Genomic DNA, 9183 nt, shown 5'->3' on the forward strand with positions numbered 1-9183 from the left:
TTTGTGTTATCCTTCCTAAATTAGTAATCGCATTATTTTAATGGATGTTACTAATCCAAGAACTTGTGTGAGGAAATAAACATCTTTTTTATTATTATTATATTACTGTCTCAGTTGTTGCTATCGAACCTTCATAGCATGACAGCATGACACATTCTATGACATAAAGTAAGTTTTCACCTAAGAGAATACAAAAACACTCTATTACCTTAGGTTATACTGCAACCAAACCCCAAGGCAGAAAGATGTAAAATATAAATGTAACATTTTTAAAAATAATTCATCATTTAACTTTCATTAAGAAGGCAGAAAGGCTACTTCAACTGAGTTTTGCTTTTTCCTTCTTTACATTTGATCTGAATTATCTCAAAAAGAAGTTCAATCATATTTTGAGGTATCTATTTCAGAAAAATCAGATGCTACTTTCAATTCTTGAAATGCCTCTGGTAAGTGAAAACACATATCAACTTTCTATTGACAAATGAAACACCTTAGAAGACAGTATGTGGTACTGACTGAAACATAACACAGTCTTGCATTTTGAAAAAGATACATTTGGTATTTTAGTCACTCAAATCAAGTATGGTTGCAACTGTAAATTTGTGAAATAAAAATGTAACACTAACACCCACTGGCAACTACAATAAATTCCAAAATATTCCATTGTTCATTTTAATAAAACCATTAGTAACAGCAGTAAACAAATGTGTATTCCTCCAAGACATAAAAAATGGATCACATGGTCTACAGTTTATGAGACAAGCCATATGCCTTGACAGATCTTTCTATTCTATAAGACAGCATGGGTAAGGTGATATAATTCCTTTCTACCCAGGAATATCTTGCTATATGGCTCTGCAGGCATCCTTTTTGTGAAAGATATAGATGAGAAGATAATAAACCCATAAATAGGTTTGGAAAAATCATGTTTTATCGTGGAAAATAAGTTGGAACAGAAGTGAGAGCAAGGTAAGAAAATTTGCAGCGAGTAAAATTGACAAAAGCAACAGCTTACAAGAGGTGGTTTAAATGTATGAATGATTRGACCAAGGGGGTAACATGGAGCTGGAACATAAGAAAAACTGGGTTAAACTAGTGGTCCATCTAACCCMGTGTTTTGCCTCCTACAGTGGCAATAGAAGCGATCTTTTGAAAATATTTGAGTGAGAAAGTATGTTCAAGGAGGGGAGAACAAAGTTAAAATAGCTTCACATCCTAACTACTAATGGAAACAAAATTAGTCAGATCAGAAAAGACTTTGTAGTTATTTCTTAGATTTGAATAATTATAGATATTCCCAGCTAAAGAGCAAACATAATTCTAATATTATTGTAACTATCCAAGCTATTTACAGCTGCAGCACTTATTATTCYTAAGATGGGTTTTCCCAAACTCTCTTCTGTGACTGGATGCAAGTTACACCATGTCTGTATTAAGTCATCACTAAAAAATAAGATTTTACTTTAGAAATCAAACAAATCTTTCAAAGAAGGTCAGTGGAAAGTCTTATTCTGTCTTTATTTGTTTTTTGATGCAAATAAGACTACTACTTAAGCAACTGAAACATTTACCATCTGTACAGTAACATCCAAAGCAAGCAAATCCAAAATAAGCAAAGTCATTGACGGAAGTGTTTATTAGTTCCTAGTTTGGAGGACAGGCAATATTAATAGTCTACTTTAGGGGGAAAAAAAATCTGGCTTATCTTTCTTTAAGCTTCTCTCTAACAACTCACAGTCACACATGACCACTCATAAGACCATAATCATGGCTTTGTTCTGAGCAGAGCACATTAACAGGGTATTGTAACAAATGTATAATGGTCTTTCATGAAATGGGAGTAAGCATAATTTCATGTGAAGAATCACATTCAAGGGAGCAGTTAGTGTGTCAGTGATTACTTTTTCTTTGGAAATGAGCATTTTATGTCATTTAATATGATGGATAATAGATATGGGTCATACACCATCAGACAAAAAATATGTTTTGAGTGCCTGTTTAAAAGTAAATAAAAGGTTTATGCTTAGAAAGATGAACAACTGTCTAGCAGTTATTACACCACTGAGAACCAGCATAGCTTTTTTTTGCATTCAACAGTGTAGCTGATAAGTCTGCATCTTTCAAAAATCAAACTTAAATTTTCTTCTTCACGAAAAAAATACATAACATTTAGTTAAACATATATGAGTTTGCTAATCCTTTTTGTACAATGGTTAACATAATAAGGATTTCACAGGGATTTGCTTTAACCTTTATACTTAGATGTATCTAAATCTTGGATTTAGAAAAGTAAGCAGACCAACATTGTCTACGCTCTCTCCATGACTGAAAGTCTCAGAGATTTTAAATATAGTAAGTTTTACTTCCTCTAAATCTTCTGAGAAGGGCACTTCTGTAGCTACAACCTAAACTTTGGTGTTATTTTAATGAATGAGAACAAGGAGACAAAGTACATTTCTTAGCCAGAAATGTAATGAAAAAATTAACCCTTGTAAAGAATGAAAATGGAGCAACATTGATGAATGGAATTAGCCAAAGAACAGGGTTGAGCTTAGTCAAATTCATAGTCTGGAAAAGAGATTTTGCTTTGTTAAGCCTTGTAAGACCTCAGTTGTGCCTTATCTCTAATAAAGGTCACCACTCTTCAAGAAGGCCCATCTCAGTTGCAACAAGGCAAGAGGAAAATAAGAATGATAAGAGGTCTGTAATAAACATATTCTCTCAGGAGAGATTGAATGACATGGTTTATATTTAGCCTAAAGGAGAGCAGCCTGCAGGCAAAACAAGATGTCTGGAAGATGATATTCATGATATATACAATACATATATACTTTTTTTTTATTTCTAATGAGTTGATAGAACTAGGGGTAATACTTTTACATTGTAGAAAGGAAGATTATGGATAGAGGAGAGATTAGGAGAAATATTTCTCTTGCTAAGGTGCAGAGTGCTGAATTAGATTTCCCTGAAAAGTTTCAATCTCCAAAACTGAAAAGAGATGGAAATATATATTAGGAATGACATGAATATAGTTGATTCCTGTTGATAATGAGTTAAACGACCTCTTGAAATCTATCCAGTCCTACGAGTCTATAACACTGAAATTGCATTAAAAGGCACTTACAAAGTATATATGCTTTTAAATAGAAAAATTAATCTTTACTGACTTAAAAATAAATTAAGAAATATCAACTTATCTTTGGACAAAAATGAAATGCACCACACTTTAACCAGGGGAAAGACTCAAATTAATATTAATCCATAAGAGTAGGAAGCAAAACTGACTAAAATTGTGGAACTATAGTTAAATCATGTTTTTTCTTAAGAACTAAACTAGAATTAAATTACTTTCTGAGGAACAGAATAATAACTGGAATCAGATATTTGTTGCAGAATTAAAACAACACTGCTGTATGGATGATGCTGAACCAGAATTTTGGTCTTCCTTAATCTATTTCTTCAAGTCCTATGATTTATGACATCTGAGGACTGACCTTTAAATTTTTGCCCTAACAAGCAGGTTTATTTGTATTCCTGGATAATCAAAAATAAAGGCCTTCAGGCCAGAAAGTATTAACTTCTTTAAGCATACCACATTGTCTCACATATAACCTCCTAGAATTTGTGACAAGCAACCCTATCGAGGTCTAACTAGTTTCAAGTCTCCTAAAACAAATCTAATTTATACTCTCTAATATACCTTATTTTGCTACCTAACGGCTATTTCTAAAGGCAGCAAAAAACAGTCCTTCTAAATCAAATTGGCTGAAATTTGATGCAGTGAAGAAAAACATAGAATTACTTTTTCCTAGCATAGATATGAAATAAACATTTCCATTAATCTTAAGTTTGTTGGACCCCACACATATCAACTGTCTATCTACTTTTAAATGGTAACTTTCAGATTTTCTCTTGTTATTTCTTAAGGAAAGTGACATTAAAGTTGCCAATGAAAGGACTTATTTAGATTGATTTTGATATAGAGGCTGGGCTTCCTGAAGATAGATAGCAGGGATGTTAATATCACATACATTGGGCCTGGGTTTGAAATCCATATGGCTATAATGATTTATACCAGAAGAGAAAATGATTCTTTATTTTCTCTGTAGAGATATCAAATAGCGTTAAYGACACATCAGAAGTAGAAGACAGTCATTTTACTAAATGTATTTCTCTAAATTATTCTAAAAGTCTACTTTATTCACTGTCAGTTACTAGAGTTAGAGTAGAGGCACTTCTGAGAGAAATCTCAATTTTATCATTGTTATTCACAAATCTTCACTTCTGCTCTCAACTCAAAGAGGGAAAAACTTAGGCCGCTCAGGTATAGCTCAAAGCAATGGACAATGCAAAGCCATATGAAGAGATTAAATCTCTGAGAGCATCACAGCATGTAGAGGGAACATATCTGCCATTATGGTGACTGATAGCTTTTTGAAATCAAAGATTCACTTAGAAAGGCAAATCCAATGGCATGATTTTACCTGAAGTAACAGGTTTTCATCCAGCAGCTGTAACAGACTCCCATTTATGTGAATGAAACACCAAGAGGAACATAAAACACATACTGACTACCGAGTTATATGATTTTATAGACAGTAGCCTGCTTCCTCTCGGTCAGCAACATTGATTCGGTAGCCAGTGTATAACGAAGGACTGACTGAGGGAAGAAGATCCCTCATGTCTCTCTGTATACACCTACAGAAGAAGTAGAACTAGGGTTCTACGTCTACACTCATCACTTCAGTCCAGAGAAAACCAAAGCTGCAAGCACTAGCTAGGTTCACGGTAAATTTGACTGACAGGATTATCTTTATTATATGAACTGCCTTTCTGAAAGTTTCTCTTTTTATCTGAAAAAAATGTACAGTTAAGAAATACAAACAGTGAAGAAGAAACAATGTTAAATTCACTGAAGCATATTAAATAAAATCTGTATGTGCACTGCTGTTACGGACAATAAGCCAATACCACTTGACACAACTGTTCCAGTCCTTGAAGTTACATCAGTTGGTTTCACTAACAGTTTAACACAGAACAATGCACTTTCATTGGCCTCAGAAAGGGCTAAAACATTTTGCTGAAATGAAACCAAAATTATAAAAGCAACAAAATGAATCAAAGAAACAAGCAATAATTATCCTGAGACTGACCCACCACACAAAGCCTTGTGGAAGCAATAACTATTCGGCCAGTTACTCACCACTCTGTTCTCAGTAAAGCAGTGAAGTGTTAGGAGACTTGTTAAGTGAGATTATCATATCCATCAGAAGATGCACATACACCCACGTATTTAAGATGCCAAATTAAGATACTTGCAAAAATATCTGCTGACAACATTATTTCCAATTGATTATGACAGTGTAGGTGTGGAAATGGAAAGCTAATTAGCAGAAGCAGTTACAATGATGCCATGAGCAGATGTTTTCCACTACACTTGACCACAGAAAGACTGCAGTAGTAGGAAAAGCTTTCAGATATTTATATCTGTAAGATACTAACTGACCAAAAGATATCTTGGTCTTGAAAAACATCTAAATCCCAGACAGGTTGGTGACATGCATACATGGACCTGAAAGGAATCAGCAGGGTCAAATGACTCTAGTATCAGATTCCCACAGTTCCGGGCAATCATGTAATACATGTTTAGTCCAGCAGGGTCTTTCAAAAAGAAACTATCAGTCTCATCACTCAAAAAGTGCATTCCAGCAAGGAAGAAATAGTTTAAAGTTACTTAAATAACTCCATTAGAAACCTTTAAGGGAAAAAGAGGCTCATCCAATGACTAATTAAAATGACAGAGGCATTCATCTGACTCATTGGTTAGTCACAGTACTCTAAGCAATAAAAATAGTGTCTCATTAGTCTTTTAAACATTTATTCCTTATTCTACATGAAATTGATACTTAATCACTTTCCTAGTGTACAGCAGGCAYTTATTGCACAGGGAAAACTTGGAGAATGGAAAGTTTATAAAATCTCTGTCAATCTCTTCTACGTTAGGAATGATTCATTATAATGGGCCATGAGCGGCAGGGTGACTCTGAATGGAAGCCTGTAATTAACTTTGCTTCATGTTTTATTGATAGCATTTGCTGTTTTCTGAGACCTGATCATACATCTTGAGGAACGTGGAGACCTATGGATCATGCTGCGCTTAGATACCTTGGCAATAGGGAATATATGTGAAACTAAATAGATTAGATGGAAAATGTACTACATCCCTTATGATCTACATACACGTTTAGATGCTTCCTCTCCTGCCACATGTTTGATCCTGTTTCAGTCTCAAAGCACATTTGACATTTAATGGGAAACATGGAATGCAAAGTTCTTTTTTGCTGTCTTGGGCCAATATTTACTTACTTCAGTCACTGGTATACTGATAGAGAATAGGGGAAAATATTTAATTTCCCTTAGTTACGAACAAACATAGCTTTGCTTGCATATGCTATAAATCTTACACTTCAGAGAAGATGTGGAGTTTGAAACACTTTGAAGTTAAAAATTTCTAGAGGGATGAATGGATGAATATGGATGAGCTTTTGTTATCTTGGAGGCAAATCACCCCCAAATTAGGATATATTTATATGTATGTATGTATATGTAGGTATATATGTTATATATATGTTTGTGTGTGTGTGTGTGTGTGTATGTGTGTAATATGGGTAATATGGCAATTTAGCCAAAAAACAAATTTACAAAATAAGACCAATTAGTATTTAGGAACAGATGGTAATGAAGGACATTTGAAGTCCTTCCTGCAGACTGTGTTCTACTTCATATAAACAGAAGCCAACAGAGCATGATGTACCTCCAGATTGTTTTGACCTTAATCTTCACATCCAGTATCACTTCCCTGATCAATTAACCATTCAGTTGTATTTTCCAAAGTGAAACATATCAGCAGGATCCCCTGTGTCAGAAGACCCTCTTGTCACATGATTCTCCCAATGGGATATTCTAAAAAGTGGCTTAAATCTTCTCAGGTAAGGAAGAGAAGTGGACTTTATTTTACTATCTGTCCATAAGTGCTCTAAAAACTCTTCTGACAGTTTTGAAACTCTAGTATTGGTTGTGGCTATTTTTCCCAATTGAAATAATTTGCTATGATATTGTGAGTAACTTTTAAATGATCATAACATTTCATTGCTGTGATATTCTACTTCCTAGCTCTACTCACTATTGCTGCAACAAATATTTTATGGCTTTTAATGAGATCAACTTTAGAATTACAAGCTTCATTGAAAATTTTCCACGTTTTTGTCTTTGTTTTTTATTTCTGAGCTCCTATGGTACATCCGCTTCATGTTTCTAAGCCTCAACAGCATCATTCACTATAAAGCCCGAATCAAGGAGGTCCCTCTAGTGGACTGAATGAAGAAAACATCAATGGAGCAGGTGGGGAATCCACAGTACAATCACAAAATTAAAGTCTGCACCACAGACCAGAAAGAGAGAATTTAGAATTGCAGTAGCACACATATTTCTGATTTTGTTAGCTATTGAGTGCTCAATTTACACACTTAATGCTTTTCTTTCAACAATAATTTTTCTGCCTGTGCGCTTATTCAAATTCAGACTTGACTAATAAGATGATAGAAGAAGAGGAAGTGAATTGACAGGTGGGGCTGTGTCATGGACAAATCCAAATTTCTGGTGATGTGGAAGATCCTCTTAATTAAAGCCTAACTGAGAACACAAATAATGGGGAATGGGAAGCCATTTGCAGAAACACAGGTTATATTTTGCTTTTGCTGACAAATTGGAATATAAAAGTGTGGATTGAAACACAATTCTGTATATTGGCAGCCACAGGCATTCAAAAAAGCATGTCTCAAGTTTCAAAAACTCAGGGACTGGATTTRACAGTCATGAGGTTTAAAGAAAATTTTGTATGCTTTTCCTTTTTTTTCTAGTTTTTCAGTTTTAATAGCATATTTAATTTGTATTTTCAAGCATTCTTCTGCCAACCTGACAGTAAAGTTTAGATTCCAGGAGTTAAGGGTTTGTGACAATACACTGAAAGATGTGAGCCTTTCAATGAAATCCCACAATGGGAAACATTGCTGCAGTTTTATACTAGTTCCAAATCATTTTTCTTGATGTAGTACAATCATTAGGGAATTTTTCCTCTATTCTTTTCAATAAACAGTTCCCTAGTATGACAATCTAAGCTGTTTACAGTGACTTTTAATAGCTATCTATCAATAGCTCATCTTTTCAAGCAATTTAAAAGTCATGCAGGCATATATGTCACTCAACTTGCATTACAATCATCTACTGTGATTTATAAGGCACAGAAATYTTCCTATGAGACAAAACATCTAATACAGTAAAGGCCTAATCTAGTTTGACTAAACCATCAACTTCATGCAAGAATGACTCATTGATTCCTGGTAAAATTTAGCATGTAGCCTGGAGGAGTAAGCCCAAGTTGTTAAATCAAGAAATTCTATATCCAGAATTCTGCCTATACTGTAACTTTGAAGTGTATCTTTAAAATTACTTTTATTTTTACTCAGTATATCTTTATTTTTAATATAACGTTATATTTTTAGGAGGGTTACAACTAATGAGTAGGCCCTTTCTCACATGGACAATGTTAATCCAGATGCAAATAGACAAATAACTCTCATTGGCTTAAGTAGCACTTAGATTTCCAAATACGTGGTGAGTGTTTTACCTAAAGGAGATAAAATAGGACCTTCTCCTGTAGGGTTCTGTGCTTGGTATCTCTTTGTCATATGAAGAAAAATGCCTTTTTTTTTTTTTGCCTATATGTCAAGAGATTAGAGATTGGCTCATTCTGGTCTGCAGCTGGAACTCATAAAAACACCAGTTAGTTACCTTTCACTAAAAATTTGGAAAGCTGCTTTTATGAAGTTTTCTTAGCTGAAAAACAAATAAAAAATGTTATCTAAAATGATTTCCATTAAGAAAAAGCATGAACCAAAGTTTCCATTTGGCCACAGAGAGGCTTTTTTTTTTTTTTTTTTTTTTTTTTTTTTGGTTAAAGAAACATTTCAAAACAGTTTAGCCTCTGAAGTCTTCAAAAAACAGCCATGAATATACTTTGGACTCTGCTTCATTGTAAAAGCTGAACATACCAGGGAAACAGTTACTTGAGCTGATCTCTAGTGTACAACTCTTGAAATGCAAAGAGCCCCACAGAATCTACTT

The sequence above is a fragment of the Apteryx rowi genome, unplaced genomic scaffold (assembly GCF_003343035.1).
Source record: "Apteryx rowi isolate R43461 unplaced genomic scaffold, aptRow1 scaffold_422, whole genome shotgun sequence".
NCBI classification, from domain to species: domain Eukaryota; kingdom Metazoa; phylum Chordata; class Aves; order Apterygiformes; family Apterygidae; genus Apteryx; species Apteryx rowi.